This window comes from Canis lupus, chromosome 1 (genome assembly GCF_003254725.2).
Source record: "Canis lupus dingo isolate Sandy chromosome 1, ASM325472v2, whole genome shotgun sequence".
Taxonomy (NCBI): Eukaryota; Metazoa; Chordata; class Mammalia; order Carnivora; family Canidae; genus Canis; species Canis lupus.
This window is the reverse complement of record NC_064243.1, coordinates 5,564,963-5,582,742: the sequence shown is the minus strand read 5'-3', so window position 1 is coordinate 5,582,742 and position 17,780 is coordinate 5,564,963. Positions and strand designations below refer to the sequence as shown.

General features: G+C 37.1%; 1 pseudogene; it reads right to left on the bottom strand.

The window, feature by feature from the left end:
• Nucleotides 1-4,511: 4,511 nt before the first annotated feature.
• Nucleotides 4,512-17,562, bottom strand: LOC112645648 (ubiquitin carboxyl-terminal hydrolase 49-like; annotated as a pseudogene).
• Between the last annotated feature and the right edge of the window lie 218 nt (nucleotides 17,563-17,780).

Here is a 17,780-nt window from a genome sequence, read left to right as displayed (position 1 = left end):
GATATCTGTGAAATCCATCTGGTCCAGTGTATCATTTAAAGCTCTCGTTTCTTTGGAGATGTTGTGCTTAGAAGACCTTGATAGAAGCGCGAACTCTTCTCACTGTAGCATTCTAGCTGTTCTCTCTTTACATCTCAGGCCGAATTTGTAGATTTTCAGGATAATTTGAAGGTTATCGAGGTAATTTGGTGGGGACAGGTGATTTGGAGACCCTACTCTTCCGCCATCTTGCCCCTCCTCCCAAAGAATTTTTCATAGACGCCTTATGCTTATTTGGAATCAGGAATCCCACAAACAGTGTGTGTGTGCTGCTTCTATTCCCATGAAGAACTAAAATTATATACTAAAATTTAAATGTATATGTACTACAATATTAAATACAAACAACTCAATAAAAAATAGGCAAAAATAATTGACTAGAACCTTCACAAAACACATGGAAAGATTAGAATTCACAAAAGAAAACAGATTATAGCTGTCATCAGATACAAACATAATAGTGTGACAAGCGTTGACAAGGAACTGGGCAACTGAATTTCATCAGGGAACATAAAGCAGTGTATATGCTTTGAGGAACTGTTGGTAGTTTCAAAACCTATGAACGAAAAATTCTACTTTTAGCCAAGAAAAATGAAGCCATAGATCCACAAAATGACTTATAGGCATATGTTTTATAGAAGCTTTAATCATTATAGTTTTTAGCAAATCTAGAAACAATGTAAATGGCCATCAACAATGAGTGAATAAACAAATTGTTTTTTGTCCAAACATTGGAAAATACTCAATAATGATGACAAAAATGTATTCTATGATTCCATTTATATGAAATTCCAGAACAGGCCAAACAATCTATGGTGAAAGAATGGAGGCCAGGGATGCCAAGGAATTAAGTATAGGAGGGCCCTGACTAAAAAAGGGCCCTGAAAGAAGTTTTGTGAGTTGATTGAAATATTCTACATCTTGACTGGGGAGTTACACGGTTGTGTAAATTATACACTTAAAATGGATACATTTTTATGAATACAAATTACATGGCAAAAATGTTGATTCAAAATTTTAAAGGAAAAATTCAAGGAACTATTTTAAAATGAATTATATCTTCAGTTTTACATTGTGGCATTCTCAGAAATAAAAACATTCCTTACATTATGAATATTGAACAATTAGATAGAGGCTAACAGTTTTTCTATTTGTTAAACAGAGCTGCAATTGAGTTACAAGAAATTCAAAGATGCACATTTGCTACTTAAAAAGAAAGCATATACTTTTGAAGCCTCTAAGAGTCAAAGGCAAATAATTGAGCACTCTTTAGAATATATGTAGATAAATTATTTCAGGAGAAGCACATGCCTCACTCAGGCAGCATGTTGGAGAGGATAATATCAAATCTCAGTCATTTTTGCAGGTAGTTATTCTACACTGGAATCTTCTTAAGCCCTACTTCACATCAACATTTTCCCAATTATAATAAAAGATTATCGTATGGTATTCTGTATGTGTGTATTTGTTCTGACTTGAGAGGGTTTTTTTGACTTAATAATTTGGTAAGTTTTCCAAAGATCATGAGTGCCTATAATTCCATGGATATGTGTTGTTTTCTAGAAATTGTTATTTTTTAAATATTTTATATTCATTTAATTGTAGCTGTGGGTAACACTTCACATATGTTACCATCCATATGAATGTAAACATTCTCTCTCTAATGTGAAATAAAAGCAATTATACCCCATTCTCTCTCCAGCTCAGTAGAAAGCATCATAGTGTAAATAAATGTCACATTACATTTCATTTGAAAATCACAGTACTAATATATTCTTTGAGTTGAGTATATTCTAAAATATATCTTGAAAGATAATTTACAAATTATATTCAAATCACTTGGAATCAACTTGAGAATTAAAAGCTGATAGGATATTACTTTTGAAAAGATTAGCAGTGAATCTTTGCAATGCCAAAGACCCAAGTTTAAGGAGTAGTAAGTATAAAAGTGCAAATAAGTGGTGAGAATCAAAATTTGCTTCAGTAATCATTATTTATGGAATAAAATAATTTCTTAAAAAAGTGTCATATTTATTTTATGTAAACAAATATGTATTTTTTCTTTCAGTTAGTTTAAATAATACTGATAATAGCTACCACTTTTGAGACTCTTCTGTTTTCAAAACAGTTCATCAGGACAAGTAATACTGTCCACAATATCCCTATATTCAGATGAGGAAATTGAAGACGGTAAGTCTGAATGACTAGTTCTATGATACAGTTTGTCAACATATATCATCATCAACTCATAAAATTTGATTCTAGATGTCTGTGATTCCATTGTCTTCTTTGTCAAACCAGATAAATTCACCATACTTTTCAAGAGATACCTAGTGATATTCAGTATTTGTTAGTCCCTTTAGTTCTTTCATGTCATATTGCCAATCAAAGGAATTATTTGTGAACTATTTATTATAAATCATTTACATTTATTTTAATGGAACATATTTTAAGATGGCTTTACAGAAATTTCCCTGTATTGACCAATACAAAGTGTAAGAGTTTGTTTACCAGTCCATAAGATTAATCGCTGTCCATAATAACAACGTCGTGCTGTCTGTTGGGAACTCTCTAAACTGAACCTACATTATCTTAAAAGTGAGTATAGGATAGTATGAAAGAAAATGATCATAAGTCTAGATGCATCTAGACTTCTAGATACCACAGAAGCATGAAAATGCAGTTGACAAACTACCTCGTTCTCTATAATGACTGCATAGGATAATTATAGATATTCCCAAGGCGCTTCAGAACTTGAGCACGTTTTTCTAAGGAAATGGTTTTATGGTTTATTTCTATGATTATATTTTCTCTATATTATAGTCCATAACACTCATTCCATAAACTTAGGTAAACCCTAATTCTTGTGATATTGGCTTGAGCTCTATTTAATAATATGTAGGCACATATATGTATACATGTATATGTGTATGTATAGTTGTATTTGTAAAATTGAATTCTCAGTGCACACCTATAAAGGAGTTACCTTTACTTTTTCCAGTTCAGAATTTTTATAGCCACTGTCATTGCCTGGCTGTCCTTGTATTTTAGTCTCCATTATTAAATAAACTCCTTAAATTTGTTGTCAATCCAGGTCAGATCTAAGTTTGCCATTGTCTCCTTAGACATAATAATTTTAGTGACATTCTATTTTTCCCCAATTCTTTTGATATGCTAACCAAGAAGAAAAATTAGTTGAGATGAAGATGATCACTTGACCTTGGCTACACATACCCCTTCTTCATAATATCTCAATATTCCTTGCTGGAAAATTCAAGAATGTTAAGCCAAATTACAATAAGTTGTTAGCTTTATAAAATTTATAATCAGAGTTCAGAGTCAAATATTTCATTGTACCAGTAAGTAATTGTATATTTCCTTATATATTCTGTGTCTCTGAAACTGTGCTCTTATATAATTCAAATATTTAAATCCAACTGTTGTCACCAAGAGAAAGGTTATCAAAACCTAAAAATAGATTTCTGTTTTTTCCATAATGGTTACATGTTGGATCAAAATGATGTTATGTAAAGCTCCTGATTACATAACAGTTGTGGAGAAAGAAATGAGAATTCAGAAATCCTCCAGGAATTGCTAATACATCTGGATACATTTTCTATAAGAGAACACAGTAAGACTATTATAAAAGCATTGTTTTGACATTAAATGCAATTTGAGGGCAGAAGGATATAAAATTGTCTATAACTTTGAGAATCGCATTAAGATTCCAAAACTGATGGTCTACATCTATCACTGCTGAGTTTTTGTTACATACTCATTTATATACTTCACTATAAAAATTTGCTAAAGTCATTTCAGTCTTTGAAAATATGATAGTTATTATTAGTAAAGAAAAAAGAAAACAGAGAGAATAGAGAAATGTTTCTCAAAAAAAGACTTTCAGTTTAAAATTAGAAAATAATATGGAGTATTTAGACTGTAGAAAGTAAGAAAATGGCTGGTAATTAAATATCTTTTTGGTTACACTGTCATCCTTTGGGCAGTTCCATTCCAAAGGTGACATTGCAATTCTAAGCTGATCTCAAGGAGCTTTGGCTTAAAATTATAGAGATGCTTAAAAAATGACTCTTCCATTTTGTATAGTAAAATTTTATATAGTATATGTATGTCATAATGATAAGCCAGGTACAGATTATTGCACAACGTATGCAGAGAGCAGATAATAAATCTATAGCAGCTCAAGAAATTTCTGTAATAATGGAAATATTCTAAAATCTTCACTATCCATTACAGAAGCTAGCCCCATATGGCAATTGAACAACAGAAAAGTGGCTAGTGCAAAGGAGAAACTGATTTTTTTCCTTTTGATTTGTTTTATCAAAGGAGGGAATTCCCAATCCATTCAAAAGAAAGTGACTACAGGTTTTATGATAAGACATGAGTCACCTGGCTGGCACCTTCTGCTGTAGTCCCAGTGGGGCAAACTTAGTACTCTGTTCCTGCACTAAACCTTACTTCCTGCAAGAGGAAAGATGTATAAACACCAGCAGTTTAAAAGCAAGCCAGTCCTTGAAACATGCCTCCCATTCAGTGGAAGGGCCTGGTCTGCCCTCATCATTGTTGCTGGACTGCAGCTGAGCTTCGAGCTGGGTTTCTGAAATTCTTGCATTGCTTGCCCTGAACTGTTCTTTGGGTGTAAAAAAGGATGTAGGTTTGAGTTTTGCACACTTCCTCGACACTGCATACATTCAGCTTTGAGTCATTGCAGTGGACCCAAAAACCTGGTCAAAGAGGACATGGACCCCAATCTTCTCTCGATTGTTAGGTCAGACCACCTGAATCTTTTAAGGTGCAGCGGGAAGACCTGAGGTAGTCTGTAGATCATTAACTGCTTTCTAGCTTCACTCAGAACAAGGGGTTTGGGATTGGATTTTCATCGTTTGCTGTTACGCTGGTCCCAAGCGTAAATTCTCCCTTCCAGAGCCTGTCTCTGTGAACTTAGCCAGCTTCTCAGTGAGCAGGCACTCTGTCTGATTCAAAGGGACAGACCCCTTTTCTGCGCGGTGATACCGGTCAGGGAACTCCAGGGACAGATCCCAGAAGGGCTCAATGGTATTGGATTTGTAATTGCATGATATACATGTGGCCTGACTGAGTAGCTGCCCGTGGACTGTGGTGCTCACTGCCTTTAAGACCTGTTTGGTGAGCTTCCTCCGGGAGAAGGGGATGCGGGTCCGGCGCGTGGTGTCCTCAGACTTGAGCTCTGGCTGCACTTTGCGCAACAGCTCGCCCAGGAAGTCCTGCGCGTCCTGCTGGGGCAGCCGCGGAAGGCGGGCCTGCGGCTCCGCACCGAGTGAAGCACGGCCAAGGGTGACACCAGGGCCCGCTCCCCGGGCCACATGACTCGGAGAGGGTGTGCAGTGCTTCGAGCTCGGCTCCTTGTCCCGTGTGAGTTCTAGGCTCCTGCTGATGGAGGCGCCGCCGTCGGAGCAGAGGACCCTGCGCTCGCCCGCACGCCGAGGCCACCGGCCTGCCCGGAGCCCAGCCTCCCCGTTGCGGGCCTTGGGCGGCAGCTGTTGGGTCTGGGAAGGGTCGAGGTACAGAAAACACTGGTGGAACTTCTGGAGGTGGCTGAGCCCCTGCAGGATGGAGTTCATGGAGCAGGTGTTGCCAGGGCGGGCGCAGCGTGGTGGTGGGCAGAGACACTGAATTTTTAACTTAACTTTAACTTAACTAGTCACATTTGACTAACATATACTTAATTGAATAGCACGGTTGAAATAACACACTTTCATTTTAAGCATGAAGAAATTGAAATGCATAGTTCATTTATCCACAAATACAGCAGAGACAACAGGAGACACCCCATCTTACTTATGAGCTTCATGTCCCTTCTTCCTTTAAAAACAGAATTATTTATTTGAGCTCTCTTAAGGATAACAGTATACTGTGGGGCACTTGGGTGACTCAGCCAATTAAGCATCTTCCTCCAACTCAGGTCATGATCCCAGGGTCCTGTGATGGAGCCCCGTGTCAGGCTCCCTGCTCAGCAGGGAGTCTGCTTATCCCTCTCTCTCTGCCCCTCCCCCTCTCATGCACAGGTGTGCTCTCTCTCTCTCAATTAAATAAATAAAATCTTAAAAAAAGGTAACAGTATATTTCAGGCTAATAATATATAAAAAATGGATTTTAAAATGATATGCTGACTCAAGAATGTGTGCTAGCTAATGCTAAGATGGTAATAATCATTTTGCACTATTCAAATGTATCAAATCAACACATCATTCCCCTTAAAGTTACATAAGGTTATATGTCAATTATCTCAAAAGCTGGTAAAAAAAAAGAAAGAAAGAAAGAAGAAAGAAAGAAAGAAAGAAAGAAAGAAAGAAAGAAAGAAAGAAAGAAAGAAAGAAAGAAAGAAGAAAGAAAGAAAGAAAGAAAGAAAGAAAGAAAGAAAGAAAGAAAGAAAGAAAGAGAAAGAAAAAAATTAAGCTGGCAAAAAGACATTGAACTGTTTTTTTCACATTTTATTTTCCTTGTTGTTTTAATGGTATCTTGTCATCACAATAACTTGGAGAGGGTACCAAATGAAAATCAAAGAGATTGAACTATGTCTCTGTATCAGCATTGGACTTGGCCTCATAAGCTCATAATTGGGGGTATAGCTCCTCTTTATCACAGCTCTACTAGAAATATTCAGCTGTGTGCAATATATTGAATCAATAACAGAGACAATGAGAAAAGTTTCTACTGAATGGCTTGATGTATTTAGTACATGTAAAATTCACAAGGATAACTGTTTAAAAATGCAGACACTGGTTAAGATTAGAAATCCTAACTTTAGCTCAAGATTCAGTGGGCCATAGGTAGAAACTAAAAATCAACATTTTAACAGTTTCATAAGTAATTCAGCTGGAGGTGTTCTATTTTAAAAATTCAGTTCAGAGTTGAGAGCCCTGCCTCCATATTCCTTAAGTTTGATACTTGCCTTACCTTGCTATCAGACCTGGGGCAAGATAAATAATTACACCCACCAAACCTCTGTTAACCCAACTGTGAAATGAATATAACTTACATGGCAAAATCAGGTCAACTCATAAGTGATGATCATAAATTATGGAGAAATTAAATGAGAATCTATAGTGAATGTGCTTAGCACAGTGCTGGGCACAGGGCAGATGTATGATAAACATTTGATAATTGTTTTTCAGAGCTTTGTTGAGATATAATATGCAAAAAATAAATTACACATGTTCAAGGTATACAATTTGTGAATGGTGTGGAGATTCCTTTAAGTCATAAATTCGAAGCAATTATAAGGTTTGCTTCATTTAGTTTTCCTCCTCTCATGAATCATCATCCACAGTTGCCTGAAGTCAGATGGCTTGAAAACTCTTGTTTCTTATATTGTGTCCTGATTTTTTACTGATTTTAGGCAGGAGGGTAAATCCAGTCCCCCTTTTACTTCAACTTGGCCTGAATTGGATATCCGATTGTAATTATTGTTGAGCCAGCTCATATACTTATATGTCAGCAATGTCCAAGTCCTAAATATAAGGCACTGAGAAAGAATGAACAAGTATGTCAGACCGTTCTAGCATATCAAGAGGTATCTTCAGTCTCTCCCTTTTTTTCCAGAAAATTAATTTTCCTATACAAAATAGCTTATAGTTCTCAATTGCTCAGTGACTAGACTCTCAACTGATGTATGTCTTTTTCCTTTGTCAAATTCATTCCCTCTCCCCAAAATGGCTGATAACATATCAGCACTGTTATCAGCTTCTTCTTTGACTTCTTATTACAGGTAACCATGCTCTGTTGGAGAACATCACACAGTTAATTTATCAATTCAGTGTAAGGTAATTCTGTTGGACCTTGGACCAACAATTGGACTTAGGAAAGAGATTAGGGGAAAGTGTAGAATTAATTTCAGATTTGGTTTAAATGAACAATGTTTATCAAGGTCATAAGACTATTTCAAGTATGTTTTATAGATCTTTCATTCTGTGTATGTACATTATAAAAGTAAGCCACTCCACTACTTGGAGGCCAGTATTGATTTATATGGATATAGTGGGTAGAGTGGGTTTGAAAAGGAAGAGAAATCATAATAAATAGTTTTGTTTTGGGACACCTGGGTGGCTTGGCGGTTTAGCGCCTGCCTTTGGCCTAGGTGTGATCCTGGAGTCCCAGGATCGAGTTCCGCATCGGGCTCCCTGCATGGAGCATGCTTCTCCCTCTGCCCGTGTCTCTGCCTCTCTCTCTCTGTGTCTCTCATGAATAAATAAATAAAATCTTTAAAAAAACAGTTTTATTTTAAAAGATATATATATATATATTTAAAGATTTTATTTATTTATTTGAAAGAACAAGAGAGAGAGTGAGAGCATGAGCAGGGAAAGCAGCAGACAGAGGGAGCAGACACCCTGCTGAGCAGGGAGCCTGACTTGGGACTTGATCCCAGGACCCTGGACCCATGACCTCAGCTGAAGGCAAATGCTTAACCCACTGAGCCACCCAGGTGCCCCTATCACAAATAGTTTAAAGAAATTGAATGCTTGCCTGAAGTTTTTGTAATAATATATAACATTCTAACAGTCATTTAAGTAGTAGGAAAAGGAATTTTTTCATTAGAAAGAGAAACTAAAAGTATGTGCTTTTAGTATACAATGCAGGGAGGCCCGAGAATGTTTGCACAGTTAAGAAGGAATTCTCCTAGAGTCCTGGAGTGGAAATGAAAGAAGTTTCAGAATGGAATAAAAACAATGAGAATGTCTATGGAACAACTTTCCTTCCTGCACAATGCTGCCTAAGATCATTTATGGTCAGTAGTCACATCTCCAAGATGACAGAATGACTTGTGGAAGACGTGTACTCACACTTTTTCAGGACTTTAGTAAGTTTATATTCAATCATATACACGCTATGAAACTTCATTTATTTCAAAACCATAATTACCCCTTAGCAGCTGAAGCAAAACGTTCAACAATGTTTCCTAATGCTGCTAGACCTCACTCGTTCTTCACAAAAGTTTACAAGGTTCTTTACAAAACCTTGAAATTCTGATGTTTCATGTATCAGAGACAAATGATTCAGAAAGCACTCAGTGAGAAGGGAAGGGAGATGGGACACACTTCTTGAAGAATTTGCTTTGAGGTTATGTTATCAAGGGCAAAGTTGCATTTGATAAATAGTATTATCCCACATGCCTTGATAATATGATAATGAGCTAAATCTATCACTAAATGATTAAATTTTGATCATGTGTGATAGGAAGATTTTCCCAAATGTCCAAGACTTAATCTTAGGTCACCAAATATTTATAATGGCCAGATTGGTGCGAATCTGAGAATGTTTATTAACTATAACTTGAAGTTCTCAAGCAGTCACTGTGTGACCAGGAAGCAGAGCATACAAATCTGCAGAGGAAGAAATTAACGAAACTTATGTGCAGAAGCTGAAGGAGAAATGCAAGGGTGGTGCATGCTACAATCTAGGTCACCAAATATTCTTCAATTCCCAAATTCCTTGAGTGTTTGAATCTGATGAAATAGCTCCACTTTCCACAATTATAATAAAAATAAGTCATTTACTTATTTTACTTATTTAACAAGTTTGTTTATTTTACACATATTTTCAATAAGGCTTCTAATTAATTCATGGTAATAATGCCCTCCTATTTCCTTCAGTTATTAAAACCCACAGTATTCTATCTTAGTTACCTGACCCCATTTCCTGCATGATGCTCTCCCCAATGTTAAGTCCTCATTAATATCTTACTCCTCTGAACATCATCACTTACTGTCTTCATTACTGATCTTGACACTGAATTACACTTGCTTTAGAGTATACTTTCATTCTGTTACAGGCAACTTTGATCTCTTTAGCTAGTTCACAGACCCTTAGAAGGCATAGAACAGACTGAGATAGACTTACAGTCCTGTAACCTTACAAGTTTTATATTCATATTGAATAACATTGAATTATGCTGATTACATGAACTACGATTGTGAATATCATAGCTAAGCAATTTGCCAGTTACATTCTACTTAAGAAATAGTAGTATTTTCTATGACCAGTAGTAGCAGGCTATTAGAAATGATTTATTATTATTATTATTATTATTATTATTATTATTATTCAGTAGTCCCCCACTTACAAGGTTTTGCTTTCCCTCGTTAGTTACCCCACCCAAGTCAACTGCAGTCCAGAAGCAGATGATTCTCTTTCTGGCCTATATCAGAAGATCAATAGTAGCCTAACATTACATCACAATGTCCTTCACCTCACTTCATCTCATCACATAAGCATTGTATCATCTCATGCCATCACAAAAAGCCGGGTGTGTACAGCATAATAGGCCATTTTGAGAGAGAGAGAGACCATATTCACATGCATTTTGTTCTAGTTTTTTGTTATAAATGTTCTATTTTATTCTTAGCTAAATAAGAAAGCTTATCTCTTACTGTGCCTAATTTATAAATTAAACTTTAAAGTAGGTATGCATGTACAGGAAGAAAGCAGTATACATAGGATTCAGTACTATCTGTTTTCAGGCATCCACTGAGGGTTTCTTAAGGACCTTGCATTTTAATTTTCTCCATCTCAGCTTTTCTTATATATAGAAACTTATAACTACAGTGTGATACATGCATATGAGTGTGTGTGCCTTTGTGTGTGACAGAGACAGATACAGAGACACACTGAAGAAGGTATAGATTTTGATAAGCTCATTTTCTGAATGTATCAAGGAATTGATATCTTAAGAGTCTGGTATAAAGAAAAATGAGACCATTCACTTTCAGGTCAGTAGTTTGAATTCAGCTCAGCTCAGTATTAACTCTAACTATGAAATATGTGTTGTTTAGGTTGGTTCCAGAATAAAAATAGAACAGCTGCCCTATTCAGAGTTGAAAGCCATCCATATTCTCCAAATCAGCAGCATACTATTCATGACGAGTGAGGCTAAATACAATAAGATGCATTAAGGTGGCTTATTGTAGCACCTTCCTCAAGCAATATGTAAAATATTCCAAATCTTCTCAAACTATTTTTATTCAAAACAGGAATTAAACAGTTTCCGTTCTGGTTATACATCAATAGTGGAATGTATGAGTCTATGCTTTACTAAGACTATAGAATTGGGAGCAAGATCTTATTTTGGCTGTAAAACTGTGCTGTGAAGTAGGAAGTTTGCATTGTGGATGGAGAACATACCTTAAAATCCAGTGTTATATTTTTCATTTTAATTTTCTATAATTATATTATACCAAGGTATAATGCCTTGGTTCAATGTAGATGCTTCTTAGTATTTTTGTAATGGATGAATGGATGCCTTGATGGATGGACGGATGGATGGATGGATGGATGGATGCATGGATGAAGAATCTGTGAGCTAAAAATGGAAATCGAATCCATACTATATCCAGTTATTTTTATATAGCTTGAAAATATATCAAGAAGAGCCTGAAGTATAAAGGACACAGTGCTCTTAGAGAGTGCCTGGAAGAAAAAGCACAAATGGAGAGAGACCTCTTGCCCTTCATCCATTTTCTTCCTCTGAAAAAGCTATATTATCCTTTCTACTTTCTGTATTGAAACTAGAAGCAATATCCTTTGTACAATTCAGAGTCTACATTTCCTTTCCTCTTGCTTCATCTTACTTCACAAGCCTTTATTTAAGTCTGATTCCTCTTAAGTCAAAATGCATTGAGTGTTTCATGTACAGAAATGTTGTATGGGCACTTGATAAATGTTTATTGAAATAAATTGGATAAGTTGGTGCTATTTTTCATTCATTCCTTTCCAAAATACTTGAATCTAGGCTGTTCTAAACATGGTTCTTGGTTTTAGAGCTACAGCAATGAGCAAAACCAACAAAAATCCCTGCCTGAGAAGCACAATAGACAGATAATAGCCCACATAAATAAGCAAAATTCTGGACATAGCCTGGAAGAGATGTGTTGAGTGGGGGGAAGGGAGATAATTATAATTTTAGATAAAAAGATCAGAAAATGCCTCACTGATAATGTGACAAGTGAATCAAGACCAGAAGGTGCTAAGGAAGCTCACAATGGGATGACCAGATAAGAATCCAGGTGGACTTAAAGGCAAATGCCAAGACCTTGAGTTGGGAATGTATTAGTATGCACAAGAAACTGCAAGAGGGTTAGTGTAGCTGGGACAGAGTCTATGGGAAGGATTTAGCATGCTTCAAGGTAACAGGGCTTTGTAAATTAGGAAAACTGGTTTGTACTTGGATTGAGATTAGTAGCCACAAAAAGGTGTTGAACAGAGAAATCTCATGATCTGACTTATATTTTCTGAAGATGCTCTGTTGGTTGCGAAGACTGTGGGAGCCGGAAACAGTGCAGATACCACTATTGTAATCTAGAGGAAATTTGTCACTAACTTAGACTGGAGGTGCAAAAAGTGATAACAATTTGAATATAGTTAGAAATAGAGTCAAAATGATTTTCTGACTACACAAGTCAATATGTAGTCAGGTATTTTGAAGAGGAAAAGATAGGATATAGACAACCACATAATACAACCATTTGAAAATCTGGAGGATGGCCTGTCAGGTTTGTGTTCAGAGAACCCGGAAGTTGCTAATGGCTTCCTGTCAGGACCTATGAGAAATAATATTATCAATACTGTTCCAGCAGCAAGGCAGTGAGAAGTTTGCATCTATCTCTTGTGAAGAAGAATGGTATGGCATTTGCCCCTCTTTACCTTCCAAAACTTAAGTGCTATCCCCAAGGGACTCTGCTGGGAAAGGCATGTGGGAAACATAGAGGTGTCTGTAAGGGAGGGTAAAGGGTACTGAGTGGATCTAGCCAATTGACAGTTTAGATGTGAGGTGAGGAGAAAAACACATCATAGACAACACCAGGCTTCTGAACTGAGTCAAATGGAATTCCCATTCACCAAGATGGGAAAGCAGATCCAAGATAGACTCTACTCAATTTAGGAGCTGTTTGATTTTTAGGTTAGGTATCCAAGTAGAGATACCAAATGGATATACATATGTGGAAGAGGTGGGACCAGGTTCAGAATGGAGATATAAATATGGGTCATTAATAAGTAGATGGTATTTGAATTCAAGAAAGTAAATGTCATCAAAGTGAGGAGGTTCTAGAGCATCCAGTGTGGTGGAAAGAAAACCCTACCCAGTCCTGAAGGTCAAGAAAATACTTTGAAAAAGGAGAAAGGAGAAATATCACCATAAAAATACTATTGATGGGTCTGAAAACCAAGAATTGATCATAGGATGGAAGCCATTGATATACTTGATAAGAGGGATTATGGTAAAACGAAAGAAGCAAAAGCCAGATTGGAGAGAAATTGGAGAAATTTCAAATTTTCCTACAAAAGAATGACATGATACCTGGAGGTGAGGAACTGGGAACCAGAGAGGGGGGTCTTGTTTTCAGGTTTCAGTTTTTAATGGGAGAAATACCAGCAGGTATTTATGCTAATGACAGAGATGCAATCAGAAGGCATAAGCTGATGCTGCTCAGAGCAAGGTCTAGAGACAAGCAGCACCAGCAGCACTTGGGGCCATGCAGAAACGCAGAGTCTCAGGATCAGAATCTGCATCTAAGTCAGGCAATGCCCGAGTGATTTGTGTTCACAGGAAAGTTTTGGAAGCACTGACCTATTGCACAAATGGAGGGATTGGCTTTAGCCAGAAGAGCTTGTGGTTCACCTCTGGTAACTGGAAAGAAGATACAGTCCCAGATGCCAAAGAGGTTGAGAGCTGTGATATTGAATATGTGGACTTATTGCCTGATTGCTTCCACCTTCTCACTTAAATAAGAAGAAAGGCCATCAACTTAAATGATGCATGGGAGAAAAAGACACTAAAGCTTAGATAATATTACTAGTGGATCAGAACCAGTCTACCAGGCAGGTGGGAGAGAAAGTAGACAGGGAAATGAGGTATAACTGCCAGGCATTATCAGGGTCCCTCCCCAGTGAGGTGAGTGATGAGTTTAATGCTGTGTTGTATCCAGATCTAGTTGCAGAAGGTAATTGTTTCCTATGGCTGCTGTAACAAATAACCACAAACTTAGTAGCATAATACAATTTTGTTTTACACTTCTAGAGGTCAGAAGTCCAAAATGGGTCTCCGTGGGCTAAAGATGTGGCAGGGCTGTGTTCTTTCTGTAGGCTCTAGGGGAATATCAGCTCCCCTGACCTTTCCAGTGCCCAGAAACTGAGCCTATCTCTTGGTCTGTGCCCCTTTCTTCCATCTGCAAGCTAGTGACATCAGACTTAGTTTTTCTCACACTGCTTTCTCTCTGGTTCTCTCTTCCAATTCTCTCTTGCACTTTTAAGGGCCCCTATGATTCCATCGGACCCACCTAGATGAGCCCCCAGTGTAAGATTGGTTGATTAGCAATATTAATTCTACCTTCAACTTTACCCTTTGCCCTTGCCATGTAAACATATTCACATATATCTAGGATTAGGATGTGAACATCTTTTTGGGAGCATTATTCTGACTGTCACAGTGTGGTACTGTCAGGAAATAGAACATACTCTAGTAGTGGTTTTGCCAAGGGAGGTGTGGTTGAAGGGCAACTATCTGAAACATATTAAGGATAGTTCAAGGATGCTGTGCTGGCTCACACTGTGGGATGAGGTGATGGAGAGGAGAGGAAGGGTCACTGGTGAGACCAGGCCAACACTTTGGAAGGCCAGGTGCTAAGAGTGATCAGCTACAGGGATATTGAAATAAAAATGACTCAATTTGTGTAGCAATTCACTAAAGGAGTATGTTACAGAAAGCAAAAGAATCTTAATTTCATTTTTTAAACAATTAGCAGAGTGTTGGCACATAGTAGGCTTTTACTAAATGTTTGTGGAATATATCTTATAACACTGATTTGTGTATGCAGAGTTAAATCAAATGCAAAGCCTGGGGATTATATGACCTAGACTCTCAGAATTAAGAATCTAGGCCATATTATGTCCCATAGGAAAATTTAACTGGTGTATGTTTGGGTCTCACAGGCTGCTATTCCTATATTACACATATGCTGGCACCTTCTAAACTAGCCTTAACACATCCTGATTTTACCTTTATTCTAAATATTTTTGATATGAAGGATCTGCTAGTTCTGGCTATCAAGACATAATACTTCCTAATTACACTCATCTTTAGTTAAATAAATATCTATAATGAAAAAAAATATCTATAATGAATTGGAGTCATATACCACAATTAATGCATTAAGATACATCAAAGGAGAGTAGACCAATTACTGCTCATAAAGAAATTAGAGACATATTTTATATCACGAATTATGCAATCATATAGATCTTATTTTAAAATACATTTACTCAGGGGTCCCCGCGTGGCTTAGTTGGTTAAGCAAATCTGCCTTCAGCTCGGGTCACAACCCCAGGATCATGATCCTAGGGTCCTGGGATCAAGCCCCATGTCAGGCTCTCTGTTCTCTGTGAGGGAGTCTGCTTCTCTATATGCCCCTCCCCCTGCTTGTGCTCTCTCTCACTATCTCTTTCTTTCTCAACTAAATAAATAAAATCTTAAAAAAAATACATTTACTCAACATTTCATATTACATAAGATAAGCAAAGTCTTAATAGAAACACTGGAGCTGATGATCAATAACATCATTTTCACTATTATTCAGTATAGAATGTAATATTTAACATGGATTTATAATAGAGCTTTCTCAGATTTTGATGATTAAAAAAGATGAAGTATTTAAAGAATTTAGAACATTAGGTATTACACAAGAAATGCAGCATACAATCTTCTAAACATATGTAAATTTTAAAATAGGCAAACACTTGTTTTTGTTTTATAATGTATAAGATTTGAATCTATAAGTTGTTTTTTGATGATTTTTATTTCATACAATTGCTAAACCCCTGCAGCATAGAAAGCTATGGTCAGTTCCAGAAAAGAATTAGGAAGCAATGAAGAGAACAATTCATGTCTTCATATAGAAAGTAAAAATAAAAAAAAATAAAAAAAAAAAAACAGGCAAAATCCAGAAACATAGAAGGAGCTGAATTATTGACATTAAAATAAAAGCTTGAGAAAATTGTCATTTAAGTGGTCCAGGTCCTCTGTCTGGTTAAGAAACTACCCATGAGTGGAAAGAGATTTGCAAAAAGTTCTCACTATGGTAAGATTATCACAGTCAGACACCTTAATGAGACAGTTGCCAGAGCTGAAGAAAGGATTACATTTTTTGCTTCTTGTGAAGCAGGAAGGTCAAGAAAGACATTTGAACGAAGTTGTAAATTGCAGTTAGGCTAAAACCCCTTATCAGGATTTCTTTGATGAATCCTTTCCTATTGGCTTTTAAGTGCTAGTGCATTTAAAGCCTCTGTTTTAAAGAAAAGTTCATAATGTAGCTGCTGATTGGCACAGAAAATATTGGGAGAAAATGACCAGCAATCATTGACTCCAGCTTTGTCATTCTGAAAAACAGACTTTTTGCTGTAAAGAGGTATGATCACTATATAATGAAACACCAGTATGGTTCTCCCAGTCACTGGTTAATATTGTTTAAGGCAGGACTTCAGACCAAATTTCTCCAATCAAAAGAGTTACTTTTGTTTGGGAATTGAGTGAGGGCCATGTCTGTTTTCCAAACTGAGTAGATAGCAGATAGGAGGTCAAGCTGGGAATGCCACGAGGGAAGAAGTAAGCAGAGATGGGTGAGGACAGAGACACTGTCTTCCTGAAAAATAGTGGTGTTTGGTCTTCTGGACCATTTATGTTATCATTACTTTTATTCATTTCTGGCTAATGTATGCATAGAATTCTTCACTTTTTTTTTTTTAAGAGTTATATTGATTTATTCATGAGAGACACACAGAGAGAGGCAGAGACACAGAGGGAGAAGCAGGCTCCTTGCAGGGACCCTGATGTGGTACTCGATCCCAGGATTCCGGGATCACACTCTGAGCCAAAGACAGACACTCAACCACTGAGCCACCCAGGGGTCCCAAATTTTGACTTTTTTAAAGGAGCCCTGTTTGCATAATAACAGAGCAACTGCAAGATGGATGCACTCACATTGTTTCTAAAGCAAACCTGATGGTTTATATTATATTAGTTTCCTATGGCTGCTGTAAAAAATTACCAAAAATTTATTGGCTTAAAATAACACAAATGGATTACCTTACAGATCTGGAGGTTGGAATTCTGAAATGAGTCTCACAGGCTAAAGTTACAGTGTCAGCAGAACTGTGTTCCTTTTTGGAGGCTCTGGGAGATGTTTTCTTGCCCTTTCCAGCTCCTGGAGGCTGCCTTACCTTTTCTGATAGCCACAGCCAGTTGAGGTCTTTGTCACATTGCAGCACAGGGGGTGGTGGTATGGTCTTAGATCTCCTTCTCTCCCATTTAAAACACTGGTGATTTATTAGCCCCACCTGGATAACCCAGAATGATCTCATGAAGGCTAGCTGGATAGCAACCCTAATTCCATCTGCCACCTTAATTCCCTTCAACATATAAAGGGATATATAATCATAGGTTCTAGAGATCGACGCCGGACATTTTTGGAAAGCCATTATTCTGTGACCTACCCGTGCCCCACATGACCATCATCAGCAGGATCATAGCAAGCTATGTGTATTTTCCATTTTCAGGCACTTTTGTTTCAGGTAAACTTTTCTATGCAATATTTAAATTTCCTCTTACTATTGACTGGGGACAATGGTATCTCAAACAATGAATGAACAAAACCTGTCTCGAGATGGGCCTTTACCCCAAACCTTGCAATTTAACT